Source organism: Etheostoma spectabile, chromosome 6 (assembly GCF_008692095.1).
Source record: "Etheostoma spectabile isolate EspeVRDwgs_2016 chromosome 6, UIUC_Espe_1.0, whole genome shotgun sequence".
Taxonomy (NCBI): domain Eukaryota; kingdom Metazoa; phylum Chordata; class Actinopteri; order Perciformes; family Percidae; genus Etheostoma; species Etheostoma spectabile.
In genome coordinates, this window is record NC_045738.1 from 4,875,605 (window position 1) to 4,888,040 (window position 12,436).

At 41.1% G+C, this 12,436-nt stretch overlaps 1 protein-coding gene across 3 annotated transcripts in view; it reads right to left on the reverse strand.

Moving 5' to 3' along the window:
• The window catches only part of LOC116691402 (protein tyrosine phosphatase type IVA 3), a 7,974-nt gene extending 5,450 nt beyond the window's left edge, over positions 1-2,524 (reverse strand). Inside the window, exon 1 of one of the 3 annotated variants that reach the window (XM_032519000.1) lies at positions 2,285-2,524. The gene's annotated coding sequence lies outside the window, so the exon portion shown is untranslated. Of the gene's footprint in view, positions 1-2,099 lie in introns of all 3 variants that reach the window. The other 2 variants (XM_032518999.1, XM_032518998.1) reach the window with 2 other exon arrangements.
• Positions 2,525-12,436: the final 9,912 nt, after the last annotated feature.

Below are 12,436 nucleotides of genomic sequence, written 5' to 3' on the forward strand. Positions count from 1 at the left end.
AAAAAGATGACAGTAAACCTGTCTGATAAACCCATTAAAGTCTTAAATAAGGCGTACATAAAAGTATGGGACTAAACATGACAAGTGTTTTACCCAAAGCAGGAATAGAAAAACAAATGCTGATCACGTTGTGGACAATGGGCAGAGGGATTAAAGGAAAGACAAAGGAAGGTGGTCAAAGACGTTACCAAACCAAACATTCAGACAAACAACAAGGGAAAGTCCAGGTACTCTGGGTAATCCATCGTCACCTTCTCATCTCAGCTGACAATTCACACACGCGCACGCGCACACACGCGCGCACACACACGCACGCACACACACACACACACACACAAACACACACACTCTTCATAATCACATGCCGACTTACTCACTAACTCTCCCAGAAGAGTGCTGTCTATTCCAGGTTGTTGACTATCTATGATTAGAAATGTATCCTTTGTTACCACGGTTACCACTAATCAGGATAGAGGTCAATCCAGTCAATTCAAAGTCTAGAATGAACATTTGTTCTGAGGTTTTATGAGATGCCATTTGTGCTTCACAGCCTCATGTAACACAAGCACAACAACAATGTAACTCCATGAGACACACAGGATAAAAACAAATGTGTATCGCACAAAGCAACATGACAGAAGACACTGTCACAGACGTGACAAAGCAGTAAATTCACTGAAACCGAGAGACACAACTGAGTGACTTAAAGTAAAAACATCGTACAAAAGCATAAAAAAGAATGAGGGAAATTGCAAAAGTAGCAGTAATTCCAATTGAAACTACAAGCTGGATCTTTCCTGTTACCTTGGAGCGCAGTATGTAAAAACAGGTGCGTCCCCATTTGATCATCTGGCTGCCTGGCTGTTTCCCTGTCAAGGGCTGGGTCAGGACCCAAAGAAGTTAAAAATGGATCTCAATGTTATTTTGGAACTACTTAGGTTGCCAAACCTTTCTAAAGTTTGTGCAAATGTGAGTCAGAACGAAACACAGTAAGCTTGTAGGTTAGTAATAATGAGTCTGTATCCTTGACGTTCCACTTCCGGGATTGCTCCGTTGCAGGCAGAAATTCCACCGGACTCCACTTATTTAAGCCGGATATTTGTTGACTTGGGCTTCCTTTGTGTTGGCATTCTAAACTTTGGTTGATTTATGAGGACTATGATTAACCTTTTCTCAGATCTCTACAGGGTAAATCCATCTGTCCAATCTCAGTTTTCTGTTGCATGACAAAAACAACTTTTGAATGTACACGTTGCACCAAAGCAAGTTCCTTCCTGAAGCTATTGCCAGCAATGCCCAAGACGATTGGGATTGGTTTAAAAAAAAAAAAAAAGCCAATAAACCAGAGCCCATTTTTCGCCCATCCTGGAATGCAGTGTAGACTAGCCAGACCCTCCTTCGCAGGGCAGTGGTGGAGGAAGGTCTGGCAAAGTGAGACTAGTAGTAATGACACCAACAAGGCAGGTTAGTAGTAGCCTGAAATAGGATCAATCCTGTTACAGCGCATTCATCTCTGTTGCCTTCAGTTAACAATTGCCGAGGATTTCTGCAGCAGCCAAGTCAACTTTAAAAAAAAAGAAGATGCGCTAAATTTGAGTACAGCCTTCCCTCTTACCTCAGTGGTTAGCTTGGCTGCTGAACATGAAAATTCACAAACCACAGTAAGTCCTGCAAAAGCAACAGCCCTAAAACAGCGTGAGTACTGACACAAATAGCTGACTGGCTGTTATAGTAAACCCCTGTAGACACTGAATACCTGCAGCTGTATTTATAGCTGTATCTATACCAGCAGCTGATTCTTTGGCACACCAAATCTTTGTGGAACCAACAGTCTACAATTCCCGTACACCCCTGTCTTGCCACTGAAAGCCTGTTCCAGCAAAAAAGTGTGACTATAACTTTTTTTTTTTTCAATTAGCACAGTATCTCTAACTGTGTAAATTCTCCATATACATTTGTTATTTATCACATCAAGTTGTTGTTCCTAAAAGTAAAAAAAAACTTGCTGTGGCTGTGTGACACCTTCAAAAACCTTTCCCAAATACTGTTAATTATGATAATAGCAACAAAACAAATTTAACACTACACACTGCCCTTACCTGCTATTCAATGTCATTTCCAACAACAGAAATAACAGCACTTCTTCTGCCTCTATGCAAAAGTCCACCTGCTTTTTCTGCCTCTAGGAACTGAGATGTCTGCTTGTCAACCAGCAGAAAATGGCGTATTCATGCAACAACCTGCTGCTTAATAGCAACACTGAACTATCCACCTTTCCTGGTACCTCTAGGCCTCTCAGTATCCGCTGTGATGTCTGTACTGTACGTGCCAGTTTGTAGCTGTAGCAGTGCAGAGTGCTGGGCTGAGGATCTGCTGTGAGCTGGTCTAATCAGGCTGAGCAGCCATCTGACCCTGACAGCCCTGTCACTACCAGAACACTCTACAGTTAATGCTCTTAGGGAGAGAGGAGAAGAGCCTCACTCCCTCCTCCTCCCCCTCCTCCTCTTCCTCCCCTTCATCCACTTGACTCCTTTTTCCCCTCTACTCTTCCAGGGAATAGCAGAGGTGCTGTCCCCCCCTTCCTCTCCTCTACTCACCCTTCCTATAGGCTGATGATTACAAGGTTCAGTCAAGGGAGTCTGTGGTGTCACGTACAGTCCAGTGCACAGTAACAATATAAATACAGATTGGTGTTTTCAGTTCATCTTTCTCTCAAATATAACAAAAAATATTGTGAAATTTTAGGTCCAACATGTAGTTTCTGTCATGACATGACTGTCTAGACCTTGTCTTGTTTTCCTTTCCTCCCTCTCTCCCACCTTTTCCTCCCTGCACAAACTAAAAATAGACGGTCCTTTGAGCTACCAGCTAGATTGGACAAGTCAAACCTTTGAGTCCCAGTTCATGGAATTTACTTTCTCCTTAACTCACAATAGTCTTTATATAGTTTATTTGTGTTCCTACAGCCAAACTGATGTGTGTTGTTGCCACACACAGTCACTGTGTTTGTCCAAAAATATAATAAAAAGGGTGAACATTTGCTAAACCAACAATTGTTGAGGAAGGCTTCCAAGAAATACATGCAGCTTTAAGTTTTTGGAGTTTTTAGGATTCATTTTATCCAATTTGTTTAGAAAGTTGTGGTGAGGATGTGTGAGCACAGAGAGTCACAAGGCAGTCATACGCACATCCATAACAGGCTAGGGCCTCACCTCACTATCAATCACTTAGAGTAGAGGTTGACATAACTGCTCACCCACGTACAGAGTTTTAGAAAAACACCTCTTACTGGCTAAAATTAACTGAAGCACTACTTGAAGGCTTTCCAGTTTATCACATTCAACTTTGAATGTTCAAGATCACACCTACTGCTTATAATATTCTGTGTGTATTTGTGCTCCCAAAACTACAGCTGTGTTTGTTTCATGCATTATGGTGACAAGGATTAGCTGCTGTATCTTGGCCTAGTGTTACCTCACTGATATTTTTTGTTCTGGCTAATCAGTAACGACATGTGGTTATTAGCGGGTTCCAAACAGACAGATAAAGACCTTTAGAGAGATGGAAAATAAGACTTTGCCTTGATGTCCTTTAATTAGGAATTTGACTGCAAAAACATGTTGTACGTGTTCACACTGTACAGCATATGTTTTTACACCTTTTAAAGCACAGGTGTCATCAGTGTATGTGAGTGTGTGTGTGTGTGTGTGCGCGTGTGCGTGTGCGTGCGAGTGTGTGTGTAGGGGTTGTGTGTGTGTGTGTGTGTGTGTGTGTGCGTGTGTGCGTGTGTGTGTGTGTGTGTAAACACAGTCATGAGAGACAGGAACATGGTGGGAGAGAGAGGAACATTGCATGCAACAAAAGGTTGAAATGGAACTTACTGTATATCTGAGACCACAGAGGCAATTTAGAAGGTTCAGACTATTAACATTACCTGAGTTACATATGCATAGATATGCAAAGAGGCTGGCTGACTGACTTGAATATTCACCACATTTATTTCTAACATGAAAATTGACATGAGGATGGTGTCCAATATTTTCCTAAAAGTCTGATCACACATCATAACAAATTATGACATGTTGCGTTTACAACATTTTATGTAATAATGTGAATCTGAAACTTGGCATCAGGACTGTTTCAACCCTTAAAAAGATAGAAGATAGATATAGAATGCCTTTATTGTCATTATACACAAGTACACGGTCTTGTGCAACGAGAAAAGCATCCCCTTTGCAGTGTTGACAACAAAAAATAAGAATATAACAGTTAAAATATAACAGTATAAAATATCAAAAATAAAAGTCAAAGATAATAGTGGTGACTGTCTAGTTGATGTGACAAAAAAATATAAGATTAACAGTATAAATATCAAAATATAAAGTCAAAGATATAAAGTGTAGTGACTGGTTCATAAAAAAAGTATCTGTACCCCAAATTGGTCGAAATGTTTTGCATTTAAATTATTGTATTCAGTTACTTTTGAACTTATGAATAAACTATATACCAATATACACCTGGGACACCCTGTACTCTACATACTCTTTCTCTCAAGGCTTTCTCTATCTGATCCTCCTGAGGACCAGTCAGCTCCAGCGTGACCATCTGTTTTGATTCGACTAACAGCAGTGCACTGGCCTAAACAGGGTTTCTGCAATGGCTTCTGGAAATGTGAGCCTGCACCCTGTAGGTCAACTCTCAGCTGGCAGTCTTGTGCTTTCGACGGACTCTAAAGTACACTTTGGGGGCCTGCTCTGGCGCCGTGAAAAGCATTGGGCTGACCTGCAAAGACTTTAGAATCCCTTTACCACAGCTACAAGGAAATGTCAAGGAAGTGGTGGTGATTATCATGGTAATTGTGATTATCATGCTCAGACTCGCCTGTCAGAGTCAGACTGAAGTGGCAACTATTAATAGAGATAATTTATTACCTTGTTTTCTCATATCAAAACTTTCAGAGTACCAACTCTTTAATGCTGACATCCATGATAGCAAAGCTAAAGGATAGGACTTTGGCACTTTAAAGCCCGCCATGCGTAATCTTCTTATCATGTCAAAATGTGTCCATGTGTGGGTATTTGTGAAAGTGAATCTTTTAATTTCAAAAATTACATTTTTGTGAAATTGCTGATAGCAGAACAAGTACTGCTGCCAACGTTTGAGAAGTTTGCTGGAAAGTGCACACATATATAGATCTAACACTACAAACATACAGTACACACCCCACTGATTTGCACATTGTTTGTTTACTTCTCCCATATGTTGAGGTAAAGTTTTGTAAACTTGTTGTTAGCTATATATTACTATATATATATATATATATATATACATATATATATACATACAGTATATATAAAAACTTGCTTTGACAATAAATTAAAAAGCTCTGTTTTCAGCTTTAAGATGATGCCTTTTTCAGGTGGTTCAAGAGGCTTTTAAATAGTTTATTTATCTTAAAACGGTAGGAGGTAATTAATCCTTCAGTCTTTTTAAAAAAAAACTTATTTTATTTAGTTTATTTGTAAATTCCGCATCACAAATGATAAGTCTAAAATAACCTAAAAGCTTAAAGCATTTTTGTAAAAATGTAGGGTATAAAAAGTACAATATGGCCTCGAGATGTTTATTTTATTTATTTCGAACATATAATACTTTTGAGTCATGACCGAAAGACGAGAATCCAGGGTTACAAGCCCGAAATGGTTTTTCTCAGGGTGTGGCTCGTCTCCCTTAGAGCTAGGGTGAGAAGCTCAGTCCATCCGAGAGGAGCCGGAGTAGAGCCTGCTCCTTCGCATTGAAAGAGCCTTGAGGTGTTTTGGCATCTGGTAAGGATGCCGCCTGTGGCACCTCCATATGGTGTTGTCCGGCACGTCCAGCTGGGAGGAGCCTCGGGGAAGACCCAGGACTAGTTGGAGAGATTTATCTCCAACCTGGCCTGGGAACGCCTCGTATCCCCCAGTCGGAGCGGTTGATGTGGCTCGGGAAAGATTTGGGTCCCCTGCTGGAGCTGCTGCCCCCCGACCGATACCGGATAAGCGGATGAAGATGGATGGATGAGAGTGGATAATACTTTTGATGCGGTGGAGAAAAAGTGTAAAGTGTGTCAACTAAAGTAGCCACAAGTGCCGCAAAAAAAAATTCTCTTAGTTACATTCCACCCTGGGCAGGGGCATTCCAGGATTTTATTATATTTTTTATTATATATTTATTTTTTAGATATAGAATAATTAGTCAGGTAGGCCCAGGGGAGTGGGACATTTTGTCAGAATACAGCTTAGAAAATATGACAAAATTGGATAGGATAGCACAAACAATGTAATTCTGCTGAATAAAAAAATATTCTTTACTAATTCCAGTTTTCATTTAAAAAAGAATAGCATGGTTTTTCCCTACAGTTTTCTACAGTATCTTATGCTGTAAACTGACATTTCCTTTTCAACACAAGTATTTTAAATATGTTTGAATTTACACCTGTAATTCATTTCACTTAGCCAATATGTCGGGATTAGGGAAAACCGAGGCCCTGATTGGCCAGAAGTGGATGGTGGAGAAGCAGCAGTATGCTGTGTGGGATCAAGAGATATTTCAGGGCTTCCTGTTTTGAGCCATGCTAATTTTTGAAGTGATTGCAGTACACTGCTTGCAGTTTTGGAAGATCTTTGATTTGTGCAAAGTTGTTTCATCACAAATGAGATACAGGACTGTATCACAAAATGCAAAATAAAACGGGCAAAGAGATACACTCACCTAGAGGATTATTAGAAACCCCATTCTAATACTGTGTTTGTCCCACTTTCACCTTAGAACTGCCTTAATTCTACGTGGCATTGATTATACAAGGTGTGAAAGCATTCTTTAGAATGTTGACCCATATTGATAGGATGCATCTTGCAGTTGATGAATTTTGTGGATGCACACTCCAGCCCGAAGCTCCCGTTCCACCACATCCCAAGAGGCTCTATTGGGTTGATACTGGTGACTGTGGGGGCTATTTTAGTACATGAACTCATTGTCATGTTCAAGAAACCAATCTGAAATGATCAACTTTTTGACATGGTGCATTATCCTGCTGGAATAGCCATCAAGAGATGGGTACATGGTGGCATAAAGGGATGGACATGGTCGAAACAAGTCTCAGGTAAACGTGGCCTTTAGACATGCCCATTGGCACTAAGGGCCTAAAGTGTGCCAAGACATCCCCCACACATATACACCCACCAGCACACAGCCAGCACAGTGGTAACAAGGCATGATGGATCCATGTCTCATTCTGTTTACGCCAAATTCTGACCTACCACTGAATGTCTCAACAGAAATCGAGACTCATCAGACTAGGCAACATTTTCACAGTCTTCAACATCCAATTTTGGTGAGCTCTTGCAATTGTAGCCTCCTTTTTTCCTATTTGTAGTGAGATGAGTGGTACCCTGGGGTCTTCTGCTGTTGTAGCCCATCCGCCTCAGGTTGTGCGTGTTGTGGCTTCACAAAGGCTTTGCTGCATGCCTCGCTGAACACGAGTGGTTATTTCAGTCAAAGTTCTCTTCGATCAGCTTGAATCAGTCGGCCCATTCTCCTCTGACCTCTAGCATCACAGGCATTTCCGCCCACGGACTGCCGCATACGGATGTTTTTTCCCTTTTCCACACCATTCTTTGTAAACCCTAGAAATGGTTGTGCGTGAAAATCCGTAACTGAGCAGATTGTGAAATACTCAGACCGGCCCGTCTGGCAACCAACACCATGCCACGCTCAAAATTGCTTAAATCACCTTTCTTTCCCATTCTGACATTCGGTTTGGAGTCAGAGATTGTCTTGACCAGGACCAACCCCTAAATGCATTGAAGCAACTGCCATGTGATTGGTTGATTAATATTTGCATTAATGAGAACTTGAACAGGTGTTCCTAATAATCCTTTAGGTGGTGTGTATATGACAACTTGTATTAACAATTAATTCAGTGTTCCCCAAGCTATGGGCCAGAAGGTTGCAAATGAATCTGAAGAGTCACAAGCGATCTAAAAAGAAATAGTCCACCAATTAAATCTTAATTTGTTTTTTACTTAATTAAGATAGTTTTACCTTTTTAGGCATTTAAACAATAATCAACCTCTGGGGGGATTTAAGATCTTTATTTTACTTTTCACTTCAAAAACAGTTTCAGGTCGTACAATTAACCACAGCTAAACACTGTCCCTAAATCTCTTTTCAGCCAGTCATGACCATACCAACGACAGTCTGTACCCTTAGCTAATCATGCTAACAAGGAATAGTGAAGAGCATGTGTGTCTTCACACAAAACACGCACATACCCTCAGAAACGTGCTTTCGAGAACGCACATCGGCTACATCTAACACACCGCACACACACAAACACACGTACAAACAACACAAACACACACATAAGCACAGTCAAGCATGTGGCAAGCAGCAGCTGCTGTGTGTATAATTAGAGTGTGTTTGAAGCTAGAGTTGGACGCAGGACCTTCACCTGCGACTTAGAAGAGTTACCAGGACAACCAGCTGTCAGCATGCACATAAACTTCAACTGTGCCTCTACAGTATGCCTATGTAAGCCAGGTGACCAAAACATCATGAAGAAATAAAGTAAAGCAAAGGGAGATACATGGCCTCATGCATTCGTTGATACATAAGCAATAAATAAACCATTCTCACCCACAACACACAGTGTCCATAACACACGTGCGCAGGTTGTTTAGAAGGTTGACATATCAATACTCGTAAGTCAAGCATCACTCACACCATATCTGAGATTGGCAGGCTTTAAAAGCTTACTTTCCATCTCACTGTCCATCCCTTCGGTTTTGGAACAGACACACCCAACAAACAGAAAGCTCCAAGTGACCCTTCCTTTATATTAAAAAAATAATATGAATATATTTAATGTCAGGTTATATTTTAAAATTCAAGCTATGTAGAAGTACAAAGCGCCAAGTACAAAGTATTTTAATATTAGGAACAGTCATTTCAAAAACATTGTCAGGTGAAAGCAGCAGTGCATTAAATGCTGAGCTTTTGCACGCTGCATCCAGAAGTCAACATCTCCATCTGGTGGAATCAATACAAAGGTGCAGACTGTGTTGCTACAAGCTTGGGTGACTTGGAATCAGACACAAATATTTTTTTTTTTTCCCAAAGGTCAGTTGATTGATTGTCAATAGCCAATAGGACCAAAGGAAAGGATTTCTTTTCTGAACACACTCATACCCAAGGATGTATTCTAAATTGACTCTTGATAACTAAAGTTAAGAGTAATACAACACAGTAATAAATATCCATAATATACATAGTAGAAAAAGTAGTCCAAAAATAATAGAACAAGAAAAGAAATAACTAGGAAAAGAAAAAAATGGATGAATGAGTTGATTGATTCATTAATTCATCAATATTTGTTTAACGATAGCTACTTAGTATTAGAAGTACTGAATGTTTTTCTCCTATAATGAATCAATACAAAGGGGTGCCACACTGTCAAATCTACTGTCTGTTCCCACAGGAACTAGACTAGACCCATACAGGACATATGTCTCTGATCCAGTGGGAGTGGGAGGGAGCAGCAGAAATCCTCCACTAGTCAATGCCAAAAATAGAAGTCAAAGGATTTGGCAATTTGGGTGTCAAGGGTTTCTGAAAATTTAAAAGACTGATGTCTAAAAAACGGAACTAAAAGAAGACATGGCAGTAAGCCTCACTGGCAGTGGCGGCGCCAAGATTCTTTTTGGTGGTGCTATGGTTGCTCGACGTTTCATTGAGGGAGCTTAGAGTTTCCCTTAGAACCACGTAGCCTACACACGCGCGCGTGCACGACCGTCCCCTCCTCCGAGAGGTTACTAAGCACGACGAGAGGGAGAGAGAGATTGAGGTTTTTCAATGCTTGAAGTTGCCGCTAAATTTTGCACCTGAAACTCTTGATTATCCCACCGAACATATTTTCAAATACCACCCAACAAGAATGGTTTACACATCCCTGCAGCCTTTCATACGTAGCCTAGCTCAAATTTGCAGTGGTAACGCCCAGGCCAAATAATCACACACATCCAACGACACACATAAACACACACATGCGCATCCTCACACGGTATTCATATTTGCACACATGTAACAATAACGTAACGTTTTTCACGTCTGGAGTGACTGATCACCTGTTTCAAACACGTTTTTTCAGGGCTATAATAACGCAATGTCCTGATTCGGTGATCCATTTATTTAGTTCTGTAAAAAAATTTTCACTGTAATGTTCTGCTACGAGACGAGATAAGAGTGAGTTTTGCATAGACCCCTATTTGGATGACTCCCCCTCCCCCCCACCCCGGCCTCGCTGTGCAATCCCTGGTCTACATGTCATTCCCAGTAGTGGTGGGCGATACTGCAAAAGTATGTATGATACCGATACCAATCAATGTAGGGTCCGTATTGCCGATAGCCTACCGATACCAATACGATCTTTTACTTAAAAAAAATACTTTTGTGTAGGGGAACATTTCATTATTCTAGGTGAAATAAATGACAATTCTTAGGAATATTTTTTTTATTAATGTATTGAAGTGCACAAATTATTAGTATTAGGCACGTGTAGAATGATACAGCGAGTCTGCTCCCTGCGCGGTGTTGTGGTCATTCACTGACGACCAACAACGAATCACAGCAGAGGACAGGAGGGTAGGAGGACAATGTGGCCAAGATGTGAAAGGGTGGTTTGCTCAGGAAGGTGGAAGCACACAGCAAGTATAGTGAACTGAGAGGAGAGTATCTCATGTAAAATATGATTCAATTCAGTTGTATCTCAATACCAATACCAGGGTTGGCATCGATACTATCGATATTAGATCGATCCGCCACCCTAATTCCCAGCAGTGGAACGTAACGTTAGGCATCTCAGCAGCACATCCGCCCTGCTCAGGTCATACTTCCTTCTCTTGATAACAGTCTCGACCGTTGACGTTAAGTGGTAGAGAACAGCCATTAGCCTACTAACTTTACTCTCACTTCGCTAATCCTAACGGCTCCTAATACAGCACTCTTCTTCTGTAAATACTTTCCTGCGGAGGTACAAACGCAATAAGATGGAATGTCTGCACCCATTATAATGTATTCCATTCATTTTTAAATATTGATAACCACAATATAGATTTTTTTTTTACACCACAAATTCTTGGGGGCGAGGGGTGTGCCATGGAATCCTAGGGGTAGCTAAGCAACCCCAAGCCCCTTCCCCTGGGGCTGCTTTTGTGCTACATGTGAGAGTAAAGCAGCTGCACTGCACATTTTCCTTCATACTACAGGTTCCTGTAAATTAAACAAAAACTAAACTAGTAAAAGTAAAGTAACTTCTTAGATCAGTTCACTTCAAATGGCTAATTTAAATCTGTCAGTTTGTAAAGGTACTGTTAGAATTTCATAACTAACGTCGCGTTCTGTTGGATCTCTGAGGAAAGGAGCTGAGGGTCAAATAGATTAGGAAAAGTTTAATGCAACAGCAGTGATGAAGATGATAAGACAGGACAAACATACACAACAACAAATAACACTGGAGCAGCTGACAGCGATGATCCACGCTTCCCCTGACGGATCCGTGAAAGCAGTCCTGAATATCCGTAAAAACACTCTCATTTATGCCCTGTACCTGGGCGGTTCTTTCACCTGTTGCTTCAATTCCATTCTCATGGTCCGCTGTTGTCATGGACAACATGCCTTATCTCTTGCTGTGCAATGAAAAATGACCTGCCTTCAAACACTGCACTTTGGGGGTCGTTTTGGTAAACAGACTAGGGGTCTGTCGTGTAAATGTGAAACTCTGACATCAACATAGTCCATCAACATTGTATTGTCTAGCCTAGACTAAAACCCAGGGGACAGGAGACAGAAGACCACTTTTGTTGCATCGCGAAGCCGACCTTTCCATATTAAAATGCCAGACTTGACCTGATCAACTCTTTACAGTCAGAAGGTGGGGGAAAAATGGGGACAGATTTGCATAATTTTCTAACCTGCTCCTTCAGACATTTACTTTTTAAAACTCAACAGTACTTTTTAGTACTAATTTGGCTATAAGACAAGGCTGCACTGCTTTGCTAAAGGTGCTCTAAGCAATGTTGGTGATGTTACGTCTTGTTGACGTTCAAAGTATTCAAACATAACCAACTAGCTCGCCCCTCCCTCCTCCTCATCATCCCGTCCTCTTCCCCTCCCTTCTGGGCTTCGCGCATTAACCCCCCACCCCCCCCCCAAATCCTTATTGTCGTTATTAACTGGAATCTGGACCACTGTTGGTGTATGCTTCGTGGTGCAGGGGCACAGTTTGTTTTTGTTGTATTTGTAGACCCTGGGCTGTCAAGAAACCGCATTTTTTTTACAGTGTGTTCTCGGGACAGGCAGCTGCTGGTCATGCGGAGATGTTTTTCTGTTGATCATCAAAATA